General features: G+C 44.9%; 1 protein-coding gene across 4 annotated transcripts in view; it reads right to left on the bottom strand.

The window, feature by feature from the left end:
- The window catches only part of ELOVL7 (ELOVL fatty acid elongase 7), a 32,909-nt gene extending 18,905 nt beyond the window's left edge, over window positions 1–14,004 (bottom strand). Inside the window, exon 1 of one of the 4 annotated variants that reach the window (XM_031605456.2) lies at window positions 13,916–14,004. The gene's annotated coding sequence lies outside the window, so the exon portion shown is untranslated. Of the gene's footprint in view, window positions 1–9,776; window positions 9,796–12,520; window positions 13,290–13,316; window positions 13,658–13,915 lie in introns of those variants that run through there. The other 3 variants (XM_090131502.1, XM_090131503.1, XM_090131505.1) reach the window with 3 other exon arrangements.
- Window positions 14,005–25,373: the final 11,369 nt, after the last annotated feature.

Raw genomic sequence — 25,373 nt, 5'->3', positions numbered from 1 at the left:
ACTGGTATGCCTCAAACATTCTTTAATTTTAAATGAGAACAACAAGCTTCTAGCATTCTTTGGCTTTAACCCACATGAGAGATATTTGCCATTCTTTACACTTATTTATTCCCCCTACAGAGTTTTTAATATTAAAATATACTTTTACTATTTAAAGGCAAATCTTGATAACATCGTTGCAGTAAAAAATTGTATTCTGCCATCTAACTTCAATCTCCTCTTTTAGTTTAAAACCATTCCTCCTTGTCCGATCTTTACAGATCCTGGCAGAGAGGGCCTTAATTTTATAGGTATCTCTCAGCAAGGCAGGAAATAAGACAGTGACGTACAAGCTTTAGTGGGGTAACTTCCACCCAAAGCAGAGGCTAGAAGCACATTTTCTAGAATGTTACCCCTCTGACACCCTCCAGCAGGTAACGATGGCAGGACCCCTCCCACCTCAGAGACCCTGCAGGAACATGAGAGAACACTGATCCACGCAGGTCTGATTTCGCAACATCTTAAGAAATGACAGTAATACTAGCTGACATATTCAGTCACAATTATGAAACTTCAATGTTTCAGAATCACTTAATATACAATTGTTAATTCTGCTCTTGAAGTTCGTGTGGTAATTAAATTGAGATTGTTATCTTTTGTATTACCTGGAGAACATCAGCTCTGCCCTTCCTATTTCCCAAGGGTGCATGGTTACGTAAACACAGTTATTTTAACTACGGTACTCCCTTATGCCACACTGCAAACAAATACAGAATAGCTATTACATTAGATTGATTACTCACCTACATTCTGCAATGAAGTTGGATATCTCCTGGCATTACAGATTTCTCTCAGAGAAGTTTCCATGACTTCCCAATCCTTTATGCCTTCCTTCAACTACATTGCTCACTTTTTGAACAGCCCATCTCACATGTAGGCTGGCTATACCTTCCTTAGCATTGAGTGGATTTTTTTTGTTGTTGTTAATATTGAGATGTATTAGTTGTCACCTTTATTAAATTTCAAGCTCTATCTCTGAAGCCTTTCCATTTAAAAACTCCTTAGAGTACATCAGCCACCTCTTGACATACATTTATGTATGTCAGTAGGCACCAGAATGGAATACAGATTTCAGAGTAAGTGTAAATCCCTTTACAAAGAATAGGGACATCTTAAAAATCAAAGAAAGAGGTTTAGAAATTTTATTAGAATACGTGCCTGTAAAATCCTACACTGGCAGAAGTCAGTAAGAGATCTAATACTTAATCTCTGTTGTTACGTTTATTGCATTATTTATATGGTATCTCTGTACTTAAAGCTTTGCTTTTTAAACTACCATCAAATCTGTCATTTACCTACACGAGCAAAGTAGCCTACAAGCAGCAGAACTAGTGAAAACACTCCATTTCAATCATGCTTCATATTGGCTTTCTGCCAGCCAAGTGGATTTCCCATCCTGATAAAATAAAGACAATTTGTATTTCCTCCCACACCCACTTAAAACTTGTTAACTGACACTGCAGGCTTCAGTCAACACTGAAGACTGGTAATGGACACAGCTCCATTTTGTGCCCAGCTTCCAGCTAGTATCACACAAGAACCCTTCTCTCTATGTACTCCCATCCAACCACCAGCAACTCCATCATGTAGTCCCACGGCATCCCTGCTGATAAGATCTAGCCCTCAGGCAACTGCAGGATAAACCACTGCAGTTCAGCAACCCACTTGGAATCTTCATCTTCTGAGAAAAGCAGCAGCTGCACCAGAGGAAGTACATGCAAGGGAAACAACAAGACACATGAATTGGAATGTCACAGGAAGGTGGGAAAGTCGGATAGCAGCCTTGTCATAGAGCTTTAAGCTGATGGTGAAATCACATACGGAGAGCACAAGATTATCATGCCTGGTCCTGCATAACCACAAACAGTCATGTGTTATATATTCAATCAAGAGAACACATCACTTCAGCAAGCCCTCAGTCTGTCCATCCCATGTACGTATTGTGAAGTGTCCCTTGTACAAGAACTAAAGCCACACAAACTGCATTGTGCTATGATCTGGTAGCAAAAGACTAGGGATAATATCAACAAGATTGTAAGCAATCCTAGGGACTAATCCCATAGAAAGGCCCATCAAGTCATAGTCCCTGCAAATGTAGCCTGGAAGGAAGGTTTTTTGCAAGTCTGAATTCAATCAACAGTTTATCTCAACGATGAGACAAACACTGGGCTGGTCCCAAAGAGGATTTCCAGTTTCACCTGGGAAACAACCACCACAAACAGCAGTATCTCTTTCCATCCCCACCCACCCCCCCTTCATTACGTTCCTAGTGTTTCAGAGAAAGGCAAAAACATAAGAGAGAAAAGCTCCTTGAGATATAAGCTGTTAACAGTGCTTCTCTGCCTTTACTCGAACACTTGCAGGTCAGCCACCCTGCCATAAGCTAGTCTCACTTGTCTCCTCACCTGCTGCTACAGGCCACTCTGCAATCAGCCTACAGGAGCTCCTCTCCCTAATTGCTAGTGCATGGCTTCTGCTCAGCTCCTACAGGTTTCATTCCAGCTGGGTGATACCAGCTCCCAAAGCCACCCACTGCTGCCAACACAGCAAGTCTTGTGACACATGTTGAGACAACTTTCACCTGGAAGTCAAAATAAGATTCACTTATGATGTAATATTTGCAGTAATGAAACCTCATTTCCATTAGCTATTGATACATCATTACCTCTATCAAAAACCTCTGGCAATGTATTCATTTAGTATTTGCAACAGATCTGATTCCAGTTAATCTTCTCTTTATCCAAAGGACTTAACAGCACCTCTTTTTTCCTCCTTCTTAATTATGTAACCAGAAAACCTTCTGCAGTGTTTTCATTTTAAGATCAGATCAGTTGGTTTAAGTCACTTTAAATAGGCTGAACAACACATCCACTGAACAACAGCCATGGGCTAGGGAGTAGTGATGCAATGTGATGTTCACCAGCACAGTGACATGCACCCTGTGCCACCCATTCTTCCTCTACAAGTGAGCATCACAACATGTAGAGCTTATACTCATCTGAACCTTTTCCCTCTACAGCAAACTCTAAGTGATCTGGAGGGGTAAAGAATGATATTTAAGCTACAAGGTTTTTGTTTGTTTGTTTTTAAGATTTTTGGTGTTTCTTTGCTTGTACAGGAAGTAATTTACTTTTAAGAAATAATTTGTAGATTAGCTCTAGGAAGGTAGGGGGAAGAGGAAGTGCTAATTAAATAAAATGAATTGAAAGGGATCAAAGACATCTGATGCCATTAAAAGCTCACATTTCAGAAGACTATGGATGAATGAAATTTATGGATGTGTCCACAATACAGCATTAAAGGCATTTAATACCCCCCCCATGCTGATGACAGAAGTAGCTCATTTTGAGTATAAACCAGAGGGTTTTTTTGAATACTTTGGTAAGATATTTTTTTGATCTTTCTACCATGCAGGCTTCTTAGGGCAAAGCATACAGAATGCAGGTAGAGCATGCCCACAACAGTTCTGAGAATAGGCAGGACACAAGTAGAACAGATTCAGTTAATATCGGATTTGTGTTCCATCAAAGATTCTCCCTACTTCTATTCCGTAATATTCGTACACAAAGTCTGCCTCGTTCTTGAACCTGCATATAGGATGGCTTAGAACTGACTCCCATTATGACTTCCACTGCTCTTACCTAAATAGCTTGCTCCAAAAGTAATACCTTCTATTTGCTTCTATGGAAACTACAATAGATACAAAGAGCACAATTACATTGTTTGATGCAGCGAGTTCTCAGCAACAAAACACTTTTTATCAACAGTCACCACCATTAGCTATGCATTTTCATCAGTGATGAGCAAAAGCCTGCATGCTGTGCTTGTAACAATCAGCACCATCTGAGGTGACACACTGTCACCACTGCTGAAATGCACCATCCACCTCTCACTCTGCTCACATCCACTGTTTGGTCTCCATCAGTGTTCAGCAAGCATCAATAAATGTCAATGGGTGCTGTTTTCTCCACGTGGCGGAGTTCAATGACACACCTTTGCTTCATACACACTTCTACGTCAGACACCATTTTGTCAGACTGTCGCTCTGTCAACAGAACGTAATGGAATATTGGCAGGAAGGTTCAAGCTCTACTACTGTATTACCAACATGCACCTCTGACATCATGGACCAACATAATGAAATAGGAGGAATTACTTTTGGAGCAGCCCTCATACCTGCCTGATTAAAGTTACTTGTGCAAATATGGAGTGGAATAAGAATGAGAGACCATCACCTTTCTTCAACTGTAAGCTGTAGCTGCAGCACAATCTCCTCATTAACAGTCAAAAGGGGAACTGTATATAAGAATCTCATATGTCTAATTAATTAAAATATAAACAGTTTGCTACCAGGAACTGGTAGACAAGAGTTCACGTCCACTCATCTGGCAGAAAAGTGACATCAATAAATTGTCATTAAATAGTCACTGCGGGGCAATCCATGGAACTTGAACAAAAAGAAATAGAGACAAGGAGCTGACTACAGTATCCAGAGAAGACCCTTAAAACAAGTAGCAACAAGACTTGTTACACAGGAAGCATCATGCTAACCTAGCTATTAACAATGGAAAATAAAAGCAGACAATTTTCAATAACATTTTTCAACCAAATAATCAACGAGAACATACCTGTAGCTATTCAACAGTGGATAACTATAAATGGAAAAATCAGACTTCAGATTTCCTCTTGTGGTAGAGAGGAAGATTGTGCTGTCTTTTAACATGAAAACTCAGCAGAACAGAATTTAATGGGGAGACAAATATGTAAATATACGTTATAAACACTTACCTTAAGAATGTAACATTCACCTTAAAAATTTACTTTAAAAAAGGTGGAATATTCATCCGTACTGAAGAAAGTATTTTCCTGCAGTCACTTCTTGCCTACAGCAAGATTACAGCAACTGACAGCTCGGGTACTGTCACCCCAGAAACCATGATGCAAGGTCATTGTCATTTTACAGATCTTTTATTACAATAGCTGCAATATTACTGGGTTCAGAATGTGAGTAAGCAGGAACACTGATAACACTGGCGTGGAGTTGTGACATCTTATTTTGTTCACCATTTAATGCAGCAATTTACAAGAGCTGAGCTGCTCCCACACCACTTGCTCATGCTGACATGGGCTTATTTCCTTCACCATTGTTTCCCACTGCCTTGCACTTGCTCAGCCTCCCCAGCCTTGGGTCCTGAGCTTATATCCTCAGCAGCAAAATAATGCATTCCTTCTACTCCAACATTGCTCGCATTGCATTAAGCAGCCATAAATTTTAAAGGCCGCTGACCCAGAACTGACACCCTCCCCATCCACCCACCATCCAGCATAACGGACACGCTGTTGCACACTGTAAACATTGGCAACTGCATCCTCCCTAGGAGGTTCTTCTAGAAGAAAACTGGGACCAGCTGTGTCTACAACATTCCGCTGTGATGCATGCTGTGCAGTGGTCAGCTCTGGGGAGAGCAACACAAGCTGCTGAACTTCGAAGGGAGATGGCAAGGGCAGCAATGAGATGAGCCATTTTAAAGGAAGCCCGTGCTCAGCACATTTTGAAACTAAACTATCAGAATGAGGAAGTCCATTGTCATTAAAAAAAAAAAAAGCTGCTGCTCACAAGTTCAATCTTGGAACATCAGGCAATGTGATGTGTCCCCTGAAGTGCTCCAGGAAGCAACTGTACAGCCACATCCTAAACCTTTTCAGTCCAGAGGTGAAGATTTATAGAGATGCAGTTAGAGGTCCCAAATCATTGAAGAACATGCAATTAAAGGTGTTCTGCTTTGTCCATATTTTAAAAACAACATTCTTCAGCATGGCAAAAGGTCACATTAATCTGTAAAAATGCACTCAGGAGTATTAGCATCAGCCCATGAGCTTATTCTATGCCATCACTTCGAGATTCAGGCCTCTTGGCCAGAACAACTAAATAAAAGCCATGAAAACAAGAGTAGAGTTCTAATTTCTCCTAACAGCCCAGCTTTTCTCCTGCATCCCAAAGAGTATCCCCACCTGGAAAAAACTGTCTTGCACTTGACCAGAATTACTGCAGAAGTGAGACAGTTTCAGAAACTGACATAAGATAGAAATGTCTTAAGAAAAAGTCTTATATTTCCCAGCCAGTTCCTCAAGGGAGGAACCACAGAAGGATGAAGATGATAAAAAGATGCCCAGACGTCAAGGAAGATAGAGAAAGTGACCCTGTAGACTCATCCACAATCAAGAAAGCACTATCAAGACTGCGCTGTACTTATACTTCAAGTCTGGGCATGAGAAGATCAAAGTTGGTATATTACAAATCCCTGTGTGATCATGTTTGAAATTTGGTTAAGTCTTTGCATTCCACCCAAGAAGCCTTGGGTGCTGCTTACAGTACAACTTGGTGAGTAGCTTTCCATGGTGCCATTCCCTTTTGAGATGACTGCACGCCTTTCAAGATGATCCAGTTTTCCAGAGGTTGGAGACATTTTGAATACAACGAAGGATGCACCTCTGCTTTAATTTAGCATTAACAGGAACTCCAAAAACACTTTTTTCCATTTGCTCTGCAGATACCCTGTGGAGGGCTATTAAGGTGTCAGGAACCCTTTGGATTCCCACAAAAGCCTGGCTGGTCAGGACTCAATCAACAGATGGAGCAGGAACACTCACAGCTGTCTACATGTATTACAGAGAGGAAACATCTGATCCAGGTGACTCAGAGCAGTGAAAGACCTATGGAAACAAAAGAAAAAGGTTGCTCCTTTTTTGCAAAGCAATATCGTGCAGGACAGCAGCCAGATGACAACCTACCCTCAAAAACTTACATGGAAATAAAATTCCCTACCAGCTAAAATATTATCTGGTTTGATTAGCAAAGAAATGTTAAACCATTTTTAAACCAGTTTTTAAATAAAAATTGATGCTTACAAGACTATCAGCACTTTGTTCTACTTCCAAGCAAAAAAACATGCAGCAGTTTGCATAACACCAAGTGCCAAGTGGAGGCCAGTGTTATGGGCAAAATATATTAATGACATGACACAGTTGTTAAGGTTGACATCTGACCCAGACTTTGTTACTTAGATCTCAATTCCTGAGCTAACCAGAATGTTAAGATATTGTCAGTATTTTGCACTTTCAGGAAGCACATATAGAGCTGTACTATGCAGGTTAGAGCTTCTTTAAATTAGCTTAACACTGAACAATACCTTTACAGAAGAACAGGATGAAACGCACGTTAGGAGACAGGCTTATCACAAGTATGTCATGAAGTACAATTCCACCTGGGAGGACTGCTAGATATTTTCCATTTTCCATCAGAAGATTTCATAACCACAGCAGTTCCCAGGCAACAGGTGACACCGAGAACCACAAGACATGGTTGCAGTTTAAAATAGATAAGCTGAGCTAGACAGTGTGGAGGATTCAACCAGTTCATATCAACAGCACTTATTTTTCCCATTTCTGTTCCTGAAAGATTGCCAAATACAAATAGCCAAATAAATATAAATAATCCCATCAACAAAATACATTAGAATAACGCAGGAGATGATAATACTTTCAGTACAGAAGGTTGGCAAGAAGCAGAGCACTCAGCCTAATGCTGATGTTCCCATTTAATAGTACGCGAGAATCACTCAGCATGCAACATCAGGAAAGGAGAAGAAAACTGGAACGTCTCCAAATCAAAGAAAGATTAAGCTTATATCTAACTGTGCATTTCAGTTACCAAAAGACGTCTGAGATGGCCTTCTTTGCATGAAGGTTTCGGTGCCCTGCAGAACAGGTCAGTATGTTTGGTTTGTTCTCTGCATGGAATGCTCAGTCACTAGAGAAAAAGTATCTCTTTTCTTACTTGTCAGCAGAGCAGAGCAATGAACAAAATTAAAGTTTTGGTGAGAGTTCTGTATTCCAGTTACTATCCAAAACTACCAGGCCACATACCACTACATGAACCTAGAGCAACACCACAACCCTCACCCTCCCAGCAGGCAGCCACTTTTCTCCCACTCTTCTGTCTCCCCTCCAGAGGATTTCACTGCTCATAATCAAACCAAGGAACCCGCTTTCACCCACACTCACTATCTTCGATACACATGATCCAGTTGCAGGTTCACCCAGATGACAACATCCACACAGTGAGATGCCTGTCCACTGACCAGACCTCTTCTCTCTGCCCTTGTCTCGACAGATGCATCAAGGTCACCTAATTCCACCATCTGTAAGAGCAGTTCCCTTTCTTTTCACAAAAGCCTGTCTAGACTCAATTATGTTTTGTCTGATGCTCTGGCACCTTGGATGAAGGCAAGTGATGACATGCAGGTACACTCTACAAGGACACAAGCAAGCACACCAAGTAGCACAATTTCCACAGATTCCGAAGTAGTTTTCTATTCAATAACTTAAAATGCAGGTCAAGTGATGCATATAAGCTGTTCAGTTCTAAAATATGGTAGCAGCCTCATTTCAGAAAGATCAAACCAGAACTGAGCATTTTCCAACCAATGTTCAGGAAACTTTCTTCTGCAACCTTCAGATAAGACCTTCTCAGAGCAACCAACCACATCGTTTTTTGGGAAGCCGTTTCAAGATAATGTGAAACTCAGCTGGCGGATTTCCTATTCCGTAACGTTTCAGACATTCATCAAAGGACTCGCTGAAGGGAGGCAATGAGAGCTCCAACAACTTATAACTTCTGCACTCCCCAACTTTCTCCCTCCCCAAAATGCCAAGGGTCATGGTTAGAACTACAACAAGATTTCTTGAACACCAGAGCTATCCACAGACTGACTTGCAGCCTTCCTTCATAGTTGTATTACTTTTTCATGGAAAAAAAAATTTTTGAGTAGACTCCTGTAATTTAAGTACAGAAGTGCTAATGAAACGATGTTGCTGGTGTCACGATAGTAAAACAAATGATGGAAGAAATTTAGCATCTGCAATAACAGCACATGGAACATGGCTCAAAAATAGTTTTTCCAAAGCTTTGATTTCAAAGCTGACATTGAACACCTCCCTCACTGCATTAGCCCTCTGGCATTTGTACACAGCTTCTTCTATACATCTTGGTCACAACAGATGAAGGTGGACAGGGCACTTCCTAAGTGCATTACAGTAATCTAATTAAGCTTGTCAGACCCATTCTGTACAGCTAAAAGTCCCAAAAGTGAACCTTCTATTTCAGTACAGAGAAGACAAGCCACAGAACTCTGACTACAGAAGCAATTAAAGAATATAATTCAATTCGGATATTTCCAACTGTACGTCTAAGCCAACAGAACAGAGATTGTAGAGTGATAATATAAATGTAAACACTGTAAAACACACTATTCAACTGAAATATATATATCTGAAATTAAGTGATTTTCACCTGTACAGGAAAAAGCAGCATTACAAGCTGCAACTATGAACAGAATATAGACTTTTTTGTTCAGTCCATCCTTATCTGTTCATAACACCATATGGCAAATACCTCAGTATTTGTTTAACAGAAGGAACAGACACACCTGACCTATAAACTCTGATATTCTCAAAGCTTCAGCCAGTATCTTTAATTAAGAAGAAAACCAAAAGCAGTTTATAAAGAGTAAAGAAAATGAAAATATTGTCTATTAAATCCTGACCAGAAAAAAGAAGCCTGCTACATTAAAACATACTGTAATTCACCGAAAAGAACTAATTTTTCCCCTATTAGATATTGTCTACTCCATCAGCAACAACAGCTCTAGACCAAGAAGTTCCTTCTTTCCACTCACCTTGCTCTCTGCTCAGCACGTATCACAAAACAGCAGCTTCAACCACTACCAACACTTTTCACTTCATTTTTCAACTGCTCAGACAAAACACAATCGAGAAAATAAAAATTAAAGAAAATTAAAACACTAATGTGAAATGTTCCCATAATGTACGTGCATACAGAGAGGCACTGAATCAGGTCACTGTGACTTTGTTTCAAATCATTTCATGATTGATGATAGAATGCAAATTATCTCCACATCAACAAAACAATCTTTGTGTTTCAGACTCCAGCAGGAGTTGTCCCCTTCTTTTGTTAGGAGACTAATAATAGAAGGAATGGAGTTATTCTTAGCAAGCCCCGTTTTTAACTCATATATTTATAAATCCAAAATACAGTCCCTGGAACAGCAGGGCTTTCCTGAAGTCCCATTCAGGAGATACGTGTAGGAAGTTACTAGCATTTTTCACTTAACAACTGTTTGTTTGCATGCATTTTTAAAGTGCACAATACAAACTTATATTCATACACATTTGGTGACAAAATGCATTACAAAGAGAAGAAAAAAGAAGTTTAAATAGAGGCTCCAGACATGGGTCCCAATGGGCAAGGCACATTATCAATACACAACATAATGCAAATTGCAAAGACTTCATGAGTCAATTACACGCACACAGGAACACAGAGGAACTCACAAAGACATAACAAGATGACCAGCAAGTTGTTTACAGAGTAAGTTCACAATTGGAAAAGCCCCTTTAATGGGACTAACATCATCTTAATCTACATCACCCTCATTACTCCTACTCCAACACAGCTCCTTACTCATGCAACCCTTTCTAGCCTCATAGAACCATACTGTGAAATACAAGGGCAGGAGGTGACAACCCACAGGAAAAGGAAAGAGCACCTTCATCCAGGAGGGCACTGGCCCACACTCAGCACCCAACTGCAGCAACAGGAGCAGCACAAAGGATAGGAGAAATACTGTGAAACTGCAACAGAAGGCGAAGGTGGGATCAGGGATCAGGTAAGGAGAGACAGCAGCCATCGCTCTGACAGCAGTGCAGCCCTGGCACAGGGGAAGAGGCAATCCAAATACCACTGCTCCTGGCAAATATGGTGACTCACTGTGCTTATTTGCTGCCACCTGAATTCAGCCTCCTTGTGACATCCGTGCTACTCTGCGACGGCACCCAGCACGCTCAGGGCTGGCAGGCTGTGCGGGGGGCAGTCACAGAGGTCAGCTGCGTGCCAGCTGATGTCAGAGTGAGGACTCAGATCCTGCCATCCTCGTACAGCACCAAGGTAACAAACCAGCCTCTGTGCACACCTGTGCTGCTCTAAATTTAGCGTTCTTCTCCCACTGTTCCATTCATTACCTTGCATATAGGTCTTCTTTACTCAACATCTTAAGTAAAGAAACATTTTGTGTAACCATCATAAGCAAATAGAGTATAAGTAGGGAGAGATACACCAAGGGAAAAAAAAAAAAATGAAAACATAACAAGCACACAGAGAGCATTTTACTACATTATGGGAGGAAAGAAAAACGCTGCTCAGCATTTCCTGTTCAATATTCAGCATTAGATGCAGAAACCAAAAGACATTAAAAAAAATACCCAAGCTGCTCTGGTTTCTATCATCAGGTTTAACTCACACTTAGTATCAGTTGAAACAATTACTGTTACTTCTGGGATTTCACTTAATATCAGAAGGACAGAGAAATTCTTAACTGCCGTATCACCTGAAACTGCACAAACTTCTGGCAAATCAAACACATGAAAACAGGATCTAGAAAAAAATCAGACTGCACTGCATGTCCCTTTAGCTTTCATTTTCTTCCCTTTAAAATGAGCTACATGAAAGAAGAGTAAAACCAGGTATACAGAATGTACTGTCAGTGTTTTTGTTCAAATATTTCAATAGGAAAATAGGAAAAGATTTAGTTTTCACCTCTAGGCTGCATTTGCTTCCTGCAGCTGCAGCACGTGGTCCATGTATTGAGGGAAGCAATGGGTCCAGCATTACCATATGGAGCTACCAACCAACTTTGAAATTGTACTTCAGGTGATTTTAACTGAGCAGGAAACTCCTAAAACTAAATCTGAGAACAAACTTCAATGCTCTTCTTTCTGATATGCTTTACTTTTTAAAAAACTTTTTTTTTTTTTTTTTTTTTTTTTTTTTTAATTGGCATAGCTTCTCTTTGAGTCTCCTAGCACTGGGCTCCCAACCACAGGTCAGCTGCCTCCTTAACATTCAGAGCTGCTTTTGGAAGCATCAACAAAAGACAGCAGAGGAAAAGGCAAGCAGGTCTGCTGGTTCTCAAACTTTGCATGGAGTTGGGCAGGGGGGAGAGAGACCGAAGTGCACCTGTGTGCATCACCCACTGTAACTCCAGGAAAGAAAACCAGGACAAAAGCAGTTGAGAGAGAAGGAGCTCCTTCTGGCACCACATGGTCTGGGAAGCAGCTTAATGCTTCCGACATCCTTCCCACCCTGCAGCAGCCGTGGGAGACCTACGTAGGTACTGCTGTGCCACAGCTCAGGCTCAGCAGCCAGCAGAGATAAGAGAAGCTTTAAATCAGGAATAAGAGCAAAAGTACAAGGTAGCGAGTTAAAAAAAAAAAAAAAAAAAAAAAAAAAAAAAAAAGAAGTTCCACAGTTTTCCGGTTTATTGCGGCAGGGAGAAACAATGCCAGGAAGGGCACGGCACAGACAGCAAAGGCAGCCGAGTCACGTCAGGATACAGAAACGTACCTGATTAGTTCTTTCGGCAGCGTACAATTAGCTGATAGATATTTCGTGATATTCAGGCAGCTCTGTAACTAGTCAAATCCTAAGCGGCGTGCATTTTCCTTGCCTAACGCCGCGGCGTCTCTCCCAGCACATTCCATGAATATCGCTTCCTGCAGCACAACCTGCCTCCCGCCGCTCCTACACACTACTTAGCAGAAAGTTGACTGACGCGCTGCAAGGAAAGCTGCGCTACTTCCCGCACCAGCGACAGAGCTGCCGACAAGGAAGACTCTCGGCCCGAGCCCGGCCCGGCTTCCCCAGCCCCGTGCTGCCGCCGTGAGACTCGCAGCCATGAGCGCTCCGCTCCCACGCGGCCCCCCACAGTCGGGCCGTGCCTGCGGCCCCGCGCTGCCCGCGGCGCTGAAACCCGCCCAAACCTCCGCACGGGGCGGCCCTCAAACAGAGCCGCGCTACGTCTGGTTGAGAAACGGGCAAGGGAGAAAGTTCCCGATCTGTTCCGACAGCGTGAGACAACTTCTCTCCATCTGCCACACACTCAAAGCGACCGGTCGGAGCCGACCTGCAGCTCCCTGCTCGCAGAGCATCCTCCAGCCCCTAACGGGGTCTCATCCCCCCGCTCGCCCAGCGCCGTTCCGCACACCGCTCGGGCCGGGCCGGCGGGCAGGAGGGAAGGGAGGCGGCGGCGCTCATAGGGCGCTCAACCCGCCCGACGGCCCCTGGCGAGACAGCGCCCGGTAGCGCTGCCTTCGAAGAACTCCACCACGTGTGCCACGCCTCTCCCCGCTGCCGCCAGCACCTGCAGACCTCCACCTCTCGGCGTCCGCGACTACTCTTCGTTCCGGGGACTGGGAAAAGGCGCTTCTGTTTGAACGTCCGCAACGCCCCGGCATTCCGCGCCCCCTCGCCGGAGGGATGCTTCCTCCGGGCGGGGCTCGTAGGGAAACGATGGGGAGCGGAGCGCGGCAAGGGGACGGGCACCGCGGAGGGCGGCGTGGTGGCAGCGGGCACCGCAGAGACGGCCGCGCGTTGAGAGGAAACGAAGATCGGAGGCCTGAAGCAGCCGGAGCGAAACGACGGGGACAGACGGGGGAGCCGCACAGCCGCGAGCTCGGGGCAGGGGTCGCGGGAGCCACCCGAGAACCGGACCCGAGAACCGGACCCGAGAACCGGACCCGAGAACCGGACCCGAGAACCGGACCCGAGAACCGGACCCGAGAACCGGACCCGAGAACCGGACCCGAGAACCGGACCCGAGAACCGGACCCGAGAACCGGACCCGAGAACCGGACCCGAGAACCGGACCCGAGAACCGGACCCGAGCCGACCCGTCCCCAGCGCGGAACCCGGGGGTCGCGCACGCACCTCCCGCCCTCCCCGCGCCCCGGCGGCACTCACGCGGCAGCGGCGCAGCCACACCTGTCCCCGCCGCGCCGGGCAATAACTGCGGGGCGCGCGCGGCCGCCCCCGACAGGGCGCGCGGATGGCCACGCCCACGGCCGGGCCACGCCCACCGGCCACGCCCCGCGCTCCCTCCCGTGGCGCGGCACTGAGTCAGCGCCCGCCGCCCCCGGGCCGGGGCGGGCAGGTTGTGCGAGCCGGGCGAGGTTAACGCTGGTGTCGCGGCGGTGTGCGAGCCTTCCCCGGAGAGCTGGTGTTTCCGAGTCAGAATGGCTGCGCGAGTCCTTTGTGCTCAGGGAGCGGCGAGACGAGACGAGAGTCGCGGAAGGCAAAACCCGGTAGATGGAGTCGTTCCTTTCATAGCAAAAAAGATAATAAAATAAAACAAAGCTAAACTGCTCGGCTTTAGCTCAGTACTTCAGGTCCCCTTCCATCCCCTTAGGATGGTGGGTACCACAGATCTCTCGCGGAAGTCGTTTTGAATGAAGATGAAGCTTCCAGTGACCCCATCTACAGATGTAAAGGACAAAATAGGGGTGATGGAAGATTCCTGGGGTGTAAGAGGATGCTCCTTTGGTCTTCCTGTCACTTCAGCCCACAGAAGGCTGCAAATGATGCTTCTGAGGTTATTAACAAGGGGGCAATAACTGGAGTCTGATACCAACGAGCAGGGAGAGGGTGTGAGGGCAAAATTGAAGAAAACATCCAAACACATTTTACAATATGCAGAAAAGGGTGTGTGGGCTGGAGATGTGAACTAAGCAGTGTGTAAGTGCAGAGGGCCTCTGTCCTGGCGTCACCAAGGAGCTCAAACACAGAGACAGAGGTGTCAAAAGGCAGCACAGAAAGTGAGTGCGAAGATGTCAAAGGAGCTGGAAAGCAGGTGGGGAGATGGAGATGGAGAAACACAGCCCCTAACAGATCCTATAGAAACTCAGATCGCTGAGTAGCTGATTAGGATGGAGATCAGCAGGGAGGAGGCCATGAGGTTGGGGTTTGCTTCATGCTGCCTTTGCGATTATGCTGAGTGAGGAAATCCTGGCACTTTTGGGAAGGCACCATAATGAGATTATTGGGTTTGGCCAAAAGGGTTATGTAGAAATCTGACAGTCCATTGAGCAATACCACTTGTGTCACTTAGGACGGGAAAATCACAAAAGAGAATTAAACAATCCCATTCCCCCCTCCACTCTTTAGTGTTCAGAAACTGGAAACTTTCTTTGATTTCTTTGTTTAAAACCTTTTTTGTAAGATATCAGCCAAGAAGAACAACACGCAGACAGTACAAATCAGCATGTCTCTGCTCAGGCAGAGCCTGGGGAGCCTCACACCTCCTAAGTCCTAACTTGTCCAAGGGATACAGCCATACAGCTCAGCAGCCACTAATATTGTGCATGTGTTGTAATATCCATGTGTTGTGTTTTCCCATGCCTGATAGGGCTGCTCTGGCTAAGACAAAATGGGGCACAGTGGAGCATAACAATAAAAGTAAGTAGGTCACCTGGAGACTTCCAAGTGCAAGGCATTTCAAGCCATTAGTGGGGAAAAAAGTATTGATGACAATTGCCAGATGCAAGCTGGCAGCTCCAGCACATCTGATGTCAGCAACAGCTGCCACTTCTTCTCCTTTCGGAGCCCCACCAAGGGAGAACACAGCCTAGCCTTCGGTGTGCTTGAGGAGCAAAGGTGATGCCAAGCATTGGGTGGATGGGACAGCAGTAATGGCCGGTGCGCAGGCAGCAGGTAAATGATTAACGCCCAGCTGTATGTAGCAGAGGCAGACAGCAGGAGGAGGCAGCTGTGCCCTGTGCAGGAGGAAGTCCAGGCATGAGGGAGTTTGGGCACACTGAAACTGTAGGAGAGGTAGTTTGCAGTAGCTCAGTTTTCCCAGCAGCCAGGTCAAGCAGCCCTTTGAGGCCCCCCTGCATTCACCATTCAGGAGTGAGGAGATGTGGATGGCACTGGTGTCCTCTGCTCTGCACCATGTGGGAAACCATGCTTGCCACCATACAGCTGGCCCACACTTTCCTAGGTTCGCTGCCTCACCAAGGCACTGCCCTGCTCTGGGTCAGGCTGTGCCTCGAAAGCCTTCAGAGGTGGACACTATCCAGGGTCATACTAGCAAGAAGGCAGCAGCAGTATGCAAGCAGAGCTGCTCCCCAGGGCACCTTCAGCTTTGGGAACCTGCTGAGGTTGCGTGCTGTAAGCAGACCAGGAGTCACTGGGTGAGCACTGGCAGCTATCTGCATACCAATCTCACAGAGCAGATGCTACCTGGCACTGCTTTCCTTAACATCACCCGTGCTGCTCAGAGCATGAGGCTCTGCTGCCACGACTAGTGCTGTGCAGCTGCAGCAAGCTCGGACCTTGCTGGGTGTGTCTGTGGTACTGGCAACAAAGGTACCCCCTTTGGTTTGCATTCTCAGGATCTTATTGCTGTTTACTGCAGAAAAAGTGTGCAATGCTGGTGGTAACGCTGCTGAAGCAGCTGATCCTCCATGGGGTACCTACACATTCACCATGGTGCATGGTGAGAGGAAGGCACTGTCCTGCATATGCACTGGACATGGAGATGTCCCTAGTCCCTTTCCGGCATGGACATCTGCTGAAGAGTTGCACAGAGTAAGTACAGAAGTTTGTGCCAACTGCAGAACTTTTGAGGTGCTGCAACAGGGATTTACCTGGTTTATAAATTCTTCCCAAATCTATTCAGATAGGTGAGTTTATAGGTAAAGTTCCCCATCTCAAGTAACAGTAATAAAATCATCAGGTCATTGCCATGGAAAGCTGTTCTGTGCAGCTGACATTGGTGCTAAGCAAGGTTGAAGAAAGTTGCTCCAAAAATAAGGCGAAAAATGGCTGGGGCAGAAGCAGAACCAGTGATCACAAGTAAGAAAAATGAGCTTAATAACATTTAATAAAGGTAGTGTCATGGTTTTATTTATATACATACACATTAAAATATGCATACATTAATATATATGCACATGCATTATAAGTATACATTTGAAATATTTGTAATGTGGATATGGTATATGTACACTTCTATACACATAAAATATATGAATATATAATGTGTGTAGACATGTCCATAACATAATATATTCACCCTTATACATACATATATAATAAACTATATCTTTAAAAACACACATACAATGATACAGACATACCTCTATTATATAAAATCTAGTTTTTCTGTGCTTCTCAAATGAAAACTTGTAGTGACACATCTTTCCAGAGTGTGTCAGTTACATGCAGGTTGATCTCCACTCAGTCCATACCAGGAAAGAGAATTAAACTATCTACAGGAAAGTGTATTACACCATTACAGTCATTAACAAAAACAAAACAAACAAACAAAACAAAACAAAAAAGCACCTTAATGAACTTAGTGGGAAAAACAGAGCCAACACACTTAGCCAGACTATCCCCAAATATCATCATGTTACATCACCTGATTTTTTCCTTTCAATCTGTCCCATCACTGAAAACAGTATGTTAAAAAAGAACCAACCTCACTGATAGCATGATTAAAATCTCCAATTTAAAAATATGCAAACATGAAAGTTTAAATGATTGCCTAGAATGGGCACCCACTGAGTGAAGACTACAAACACGTGCCATTGTGCTGCAGCCCGTGGCTTCTTACAGCTTTTCACAGCTGAGAATTTGAATTTGGATGCTGTACACAAACTGTTCTCTATACAAAATTAGTAGCTACATCTTCTATAAATCAAATTTTATTCATATGTTATTACTGACAGTGATGGCAACAAATGTTTTATTCCACAGGAGCTAACACAGAGTAAATTAAAGGAATGTCTGGGTAACCTGGAGGATATCAGGGTCTGTATTTGGTGGCAATACTGTGCCATAACTACAGCTCCAGCCCTGTGCTGGGAGACTAAACACATCAGTAAAAATAACTTTGTTTTGGAGAGCAGTGCTCCATGACTGCTGGCAGAATCTAACACATACTACAAAAACAAAAAACCAAAACCCGTCAACAAAGAGGGGAATGCTAACCTGTCTGTGCTTAATAGGCTTTGCCTGGCCAAAAATTGTGTGTGCAAGAGCATCACTTTGGAATCACAAACTCATAGAACCTTTAATGCTGGAAAAGACCACTAAGATCATCTAGTCCAACCATCCTCCCGAAATTGTCCACAAGCTACTAAACCATCTTGTATCTTGTAGCTCTTCATCCAGATACCTTTGAACACAGCAACTCCACTACCTCCCTGGGCAGTCATTCCAGTTCCTGACCACTCTCTGAGAGAAAAAGTTTTTCCTTATGTCTAATCTAAATCTCCTTTGGCACAACTTGTGGCCATTTCCTCGGGTCCTGTTTGTTGTATGAGAGAAGAGGCCAAACACCTCTCATCACAGCCTCCCTTCATGAAATCGTAGAGTGCAGTGAGGACTCTCCTGAGCCTCCTCTTCTTCAGACTAAACAATCCCAGCTCCCTCAGCTGCTCCTCACAAGACTTGTGCTCCAGCCCCCTCACCAGTTTTGTTGCCCTTCTCTGGACGTGCTCCAGGGCCTCAATGTCATTCTTGTAGTGAAAACTACTCACCACTGCTGAATATAGGGGGATGATTACCTCCCTGCTCCTGCTAGCCACACTATTTCTAATGCAGGCCAGGATGCCACTGGCCCCCTTGGCCACCTGGGCACACTGTCGGCTCATGTTCAGCTTCATCCCCAAGCCTGTAACGCTGCATGGGGTTGTTGTGGCCAAAGTGCAGGACCCGGCACTTGGCCTTGTTAAACCTCATCTCATGCACCTCAGCTCAGTGATCCAGCTTATCCAGATCCCTCTGAAGGACCTCCTTACCCTCAGGCAGATCTTCTACATCCTAACTTGGTGTCGCCTGCAAACTTACTGAGGGTACACTCAATCCCCTTATCTAGGTCATCAATAAAGATATTGAACAAGATGGGCCCCAGTACTGACCCCTGGGGGACACCACTTGTAACAGGTCACCAGCTTAGCTCCATTAACAACTACCCATTGGGTACAGCCCTCTAGCCAGTTCCTTACCCAAAGAAGGGTATACCTGTCCAGGCTATGGGCAGCCAGTTTCCCTAGGAGAATACTGTGAGAGACCATGTCAGAGGCTTTGTTGAAGTAGGTATACTACATCAACAGCCTTTCCCTCGTCTACCAGTCTGGTCACACAGTCATAGAAGGAGATGAGGTTGGTCAAGCACAACCTGCCTTTCATGAACCCATGTTGGCTGTATCTGATCCCCTGGATGCCACACACATATTGTGTGATCTCACCCAAGATGATTTGCTCCATCTTTCCCTGGTACAAATGTCACGCTGACAGGCCTGTAGTTCCTCAGATCCTCCTTACAGCCCTTCTTGTAGATGGGAGTCACATCGTGTCTACAGTTTACAGGCTGGTTCGGCCCGGTTCCGTGACTAGCGAGGCGGAGGAATCCGCAGATTCCTCTGGAAAAGGGAAACAGGGGACCCCAAAATAATTGAAAACAGTAGCAACGATCTGAGGTGAAACAAACTAATTTACTAAATATAGTATCAGCAAAATACAAAGAGAGAGTATGTGCAAAAGGTGGATAGGCCCCACCACAACTCTGAGGTGAGAAGTGCAGTCCAGTTGAGCCAATGAAGAAAAAGCAGATGGAGAAGAGCAGACGGAGAAGCGCAGGCAAAGAGGAGCAGGCGAAGAAGAGAACATCAAGTGACCTTGCCAGGAGTTACATCTCCTCGCTGACAGCAAAGCCCCCTGGGGAATGTAGTTCTTCTTCTCCTCCAGGCACCTGGAACTTGAGCATCAACAATCAAACCCCCAGTGCATTACATGATGTTATGATGTGGAATACTGATAACCAAAAATCATAAAACCATGACATTCCACCCCTTATTCTACATCACTACATCATGCTTAATATATATACAAACAAAATATAAACACACGCACATACAAACCTATGTATAAACACATGGACTTACTGACTGCACTCCCCCAGCATCAAATTCCCTTGTGGTATGCATTGAACATCCCCATTTTTCTGTATCAACCACCAAGTGGACTCAGGTCCCTGGGCAAAAACAGTTCCGCGAAGAGGTTTGCCCTTCCCAGAAGCTGGAAAGACCCAAACCACTTTTTCCCAACATGTTCTTTACATGTACTATAGGGTCCTTATTACCTTTGACAGTATGTAGGAAGCTAGCAGGCCCATCATGATTTATTGGTCCTCTGGTATTGACCAACCAGGTGGCTTCTGCCAAATGCTTCTCCCAGCGCTTAAATGTTCCGCCACCCCTTGCTTTCAACATGGTTTTTAACAACCCACTGTAGCATTCAATTTTACCAGAGGCTGGTGCATGATGGGGGATGTGATAAATCCACTCAATGCCATGATCTTTGGCCCAAGTATTTACATGAGAATTTATGAAATGAGTCCCATTATCTGACTCAATTCTTTCTGGGGTGCCATGTCACCACAGGACTTGTTTCTCAAGACCCAATATAGTGTTTCGGGCGGTAGCATGAGGAGGTACTGCATATGTTTCAAGCCACCCAGTGGTTGCCTCCACCATGGTAAGCACATAACACTTACCATTGCAAGACTATGGCAAAGTGATATAATCAACCTGCCATGCCTTCCCGTATTTATACTTTTGCCATCATCCTTCCTTCCCCCCAGAGAGGTTTCATCCTCTTGGCTTGTTTAATTGTGGCACATATGCCACAGTCATGAATAACCTGTGCAATAACATCCATAATTAAGTCCACCCCTCAGTCTCTAGCCCATTTGTAGGTTGCATCTCTTCCTTGGTGGCCCGAGGTCTCATGGGCCCACCGAGCTAGAAATAATTCACCCTTGTTCTGCCAGTCCAGGTCTATTTGAGCCACCTCAATTTTGGCAGCTTGATCTACCTCATGGTTATTTTTCTGTTCTTCAGTAGCCTAACTCTGGGGCACATGAGCATCTACATAGCGCATCTTTACAACCATATTCTTTATTCAGTCAGCAGTATCTTTCCACAGCTCAGCAGTTCAAATAGGTTTACCCCTTCTTTGCCAGTTGTTCTATTCCCACTGCTGTAACCACCCCCATAAGACATTTGCTACCATCCATGAGTCAGTGTAAAGATAAAGCATTGGCCACCTCTCCCGTTCAGCAACATCTAAGGCCAATTGAACAGCCTTTACCTCTGCAAATTGGCTTGATTCTCCTTTCCCTTCAGTGGCCTCTGCAACTCATTGTGTGGGGCTCCACACAGCAGCTTTCCATCTGCGATGCTTCCCCAAAATACGACACAATCCATCAGTGAACAGGGCATATGTCTTTTCATTTTCTGGTAGTTCACTGTATGGTGGGGCCTCTCTAGCATGTGATACCTCTTCTGCTGGTAGTGTTCCAAACTTTTTGCCTTCAGGCCAGTCCATGATCACCTCTAGGATCCCTGGACAGCTAAGGTTCCCCATCCGCGCTCGTTGCGTAATCAATGCAATCCACTTACTCCAAGTGGCATCAGTAGCATGATGGGTGGAGGGAACCTTTCTCTTGAACATCCAGTTCAGCACTGGCAGTCGAGGTGCCAGGAGGAGCTGTGTTTCAGTACCAACTACTTTGGAATCAGCCTGAACCCCCTCATACGTGGCTAAGATCTCCTTTTCAGTTGGAGTGTAGCACTCTTTGGACCCTCTGTAGGCCCGACTCCAAAATCCCAGGGTTCGGCCTCGGGTCTCCCTGAGGCTCTTTGCCACAAACTCCAAGTGGGACCTTTCTCTCCAGCAGCAGTGTAGAGGATGTTCTTTACATCCTGTTCCATCCGTACTGGCCCCAGGGCCACAGCACGGGCTATCTCTTGTTTAATCTGCTCAAAAGCCTGCTGCTGCTCAGGACCCCACACAGAATCATTCTTCTTCCGCATCACCTGATAAAGGGGGCTTACAATGAGGCTGTAGTTTGGAACATGCATTCTCCAAAAACCTACTATGCCCAGAAATGATTGTGTCTCTTTCTTATTAATGGGTGGGGACATGGCAGTGATTTTGTTGATCACATCTGCCGGGATGTGACAACGGCCATTTTGCCACTTTATACCTAGGAACTGAATTTCCTGGGCAGGTCCTTTCACTTTGCTTCGCTTAATAGCAAAACTAGCATGCAAGAAGAATATGGATTATTTGCTCTCCTTTCTCAAAAACTTCCTTTGCTGTGTTGCCCCACACAGTGATGTATATATTGTATATACATATACTGTAAATGCTCAGGAGCACCGCCCTGTTCCAGTGCAGCTTGGATCAACCCATGGCAAATGGTTGGGCTATGTTTCCACCCCTGGGGCAAACGATTCCAGGTATACTGAATGCCCTTCCAGGTGAAAGCAAACTGTGGCCTACATTCTTTGGCCAAAGGAATGGAGAAAAAGGCATTAGCAATATCAATGGCGGCATACCATTTGGCTGCTTTTGACTCCAATTCATACTGGAGTTCTTACATGTCTGGCACAGCAGCACTCAGTGGGGGTGTGACTTCATTCAGGCCACAGTAGTCCACCGTCAGCCTCCATTCTCCACTGGCTTTACGCACTGGCCATATGGGACTGTTAAAAGTGAGTGAGTCTTGCTAATCACTCCCTGATTCTCTAGTTGACGAATCAACTTATGAATGGGGAACAAGGAATCCCTGTTGGTGCGGTACTGCCGCCTATGCATCGTTTTTGTAGCAGTTGGTACCTGCTGCTCTTTCACTCGTAGCAACCCCACAACAGACGGATCTTCTGATAGGCCAGGCAAAACAGACAGCTGCTTAACACCTTCTGTGTCTACAGCAGCTATTCCAAAGGCCCATTGATACCCTTTGGGATCCTTAAAATATCCCCTTCTGAGGTAATCCATACCAAGTATACATGGAGTCCCTGGGCCAGTAACAATAGGGTGCTTTTGCCAGTCTTTACCAGTGAGGCTGATTTCAGCCTCCAACATAGTCAGCTCTTGGGAACCCCCAGTCACCTCATGAATATAAACTGATTTTGCCCCTTGGTGACTCGAGGGCATTAGAGTGCACTGTGCACCAGTGTCCACCAGGGCCTTATAATTCCGCGATTTTGATGTGCCAGGCCATCTAACTCACACAGTCCAACGTGCTCCATCATCCCTTTCCTCCCCCTGGCTGGGGGCAGGGCCCCTCTATTTGTTTCCTCTGTTGTCTGCAGCAACTGGAGCAATCACCTTTTTGGAGAAGTTCACCTTGGTGGTTGATTTGTCTTGTAATTCTTTTACCTGTGCTTGAAGTGCAGGAGTAGGTTGTTTATGCCACTTCTTCATATCTTCTCCATGGTCACATAGGTAATGCTACAAGGCAAAATGTGACGTAGTCTTACTGTTGTCACTTGATCGAGCAGGAGGACATCTTCTTTTGATAGCTGAAACATTGGATGACACTGGCTGGGAGGGAATCAAGTTGATCAGCCCCTCCAGTAGGCTGTTTTGGGAATTCCGTTCCCCATTGGATGTATCTGTTGCTACCATGGATTCATCAGCATCAGGCACGGCTGATAGTTTGTCTATTATATCTTCTCATTTGTTCTCCATTCTGTCCAGCTTTTCAGCTACTTTTGTAATGGCTGAAACACAAGCTCGCAGAGGGCTTAAATGTAACTCAAAGTCTTGAAGTTTATTAGCTAATTCATTTATAAGGGGTCTTCTTTCTCCTCTGTCATACATTGCTGCAAATGTGCTGGCGTACCTTTCTGGTGCAGTCTTTGTGAATGTACGCCACATATTTGGTGTACACCTGACTCTCTCAGGATCATGCTCTTGGTCTGGCTCGTTAGGGATGAAATCGGGGCTATGCAGTGTTTCCACCACAGCATATTCTCTTAAATAACGGATGCCTTCTTCCATGTCAGCCCATTTCTTTTTCTCAGGGATCAGATCGTCTTTGAAGGGGTATCCTTCTTTTATAGCTAACAGCATCCGCTTCCAGAGGGTAAAGGCCTAGTTCTGGCATGTACTAATGCCTCTGTCAATGGCTGAGTCCCTAGCAATGCCACCCAGTTGGCGAGCTTCTCTACTATCTAGCCACACATTGTTGGCCCCGTTGTCCCAGCATCGAAGTAACCAAGGGGCAATAGGCTCATCTGGGTGACGTGAAAAGTCTTTTCTCAGACTTCAAATTTCATTCATTTTCAGAGACTGATCAACAATGGTAACAATATCTTGCTCACCTCATACTCTTCCAGGACTTCTTGTTGCCCTCATAGGCGTTGGTGACCGTGGTCTTACTGAGGGCCCCTCCCCTGACTTAGGGGTGCTTCTCCTGGATCTCAGAGCCACTCCTCTGGACCTCTTTCCTCCTCTTTCTTCTCCTCTAACTGAGTTGAGATTCGTTTCATTTTCCGTCCTCTTACAGGGCCAACTGACATCAATTGTGGTGCCTGCTGTAGTTGATCAGGTTGATCATTTCCAATGCTCTTATCCTCCAGCTCAGCTTGAAGTCTATCTCGTTCAATTATGAGAGTATGTAGCTCAGATTGGAGGGTGTCTCGCTCAGTTTGGAGGACGTGCCATTTGGACTTAAGGGTGTCTAGTTGGGATTGAAGACTGTTGTGTTTGGATTGCAGGGAGTGTCTCTCGATTCGGAGGGCATCTCTCTCAGACTGGAGGTCTTTTCTCTTGACCAGGAGATTCTCTTGCTCTTTTTGTACTGTTTCCCTGAGACTCTCCCTTTCAGCTCTCAGACACTCTCAATTTCACAAACTCTCTCCCTCTCTGGGAGAACTGAATAAGAGCTATTGAATAAGGCCCAGTAAGCATTATCCAGGCCCCAAATCATCTGTGCCTCCTCAGATCTGCCTGAGCTGCAACATTCCTGTCTCAAATATCTGTTTAAGCTCTCAGGGTCTTTCAGGTGTTCAGGAGTAAAGTTCCATGACACCGAAGATTTCCATCTGTGTAAAGTCTCTCCCAGGCCTCCCCACACTCCCTGCCACTCAGTATTCTCTGGTTTTGGGGAGGGCTTCCTCAAAATATAATAAATACTAATACTGAGTGAAATGATGAGCAGTACATTCAGGCAGATCAACAGCGTGATCAGATGAGTATTCAAAAACTGCATAAAGGATTCAAAGGAGACTGGGAGCCTGCTTAAAAATCCCAAGTCCTGTAAAATTAGCAGCTCCCTCTGGAGTTGTATGCCACATTGTATGCAGATACCAGGTACATATTTCCATCAGTGTTTTCAATTGATTGTATATACCTATAGCACCATAGAGCAAAGTGCCAAACTTAATTAAGGCCCAGTATGTTTTGAGCATTAAAAAAGAAGAAACGGTGGCATGCAGTCCCTTGAAAGGCAGTTTTAGAAAAGAAAACTTTTTTTTTTTTTTTTTAGAGAAGCAAGATAGCAAGGCTCAAATTTTACAAATATCCTAGGATATATTGGCAGTCTTGGACTTTTTCA

This window comes from Phasianus colchicus, chromosome Z (genome assembly GCF_987193195.1).
Source record: "Phasianus colchicus chromosome Z, bPhaCol1.hap1.1, whole genome shotgun sequence".
NCBI classification, from domain to species: Eukaryota; Metazoa; Chordata; class Aves; order Galliformes; family Phasianidae; genus Phasianus; species Phasianus colchicus.
The sequence above is the reverse complement of the archived record's forward strand: the minus strand, read 5'-3'. Positions and strand labels throughout refer to the sequence as shown.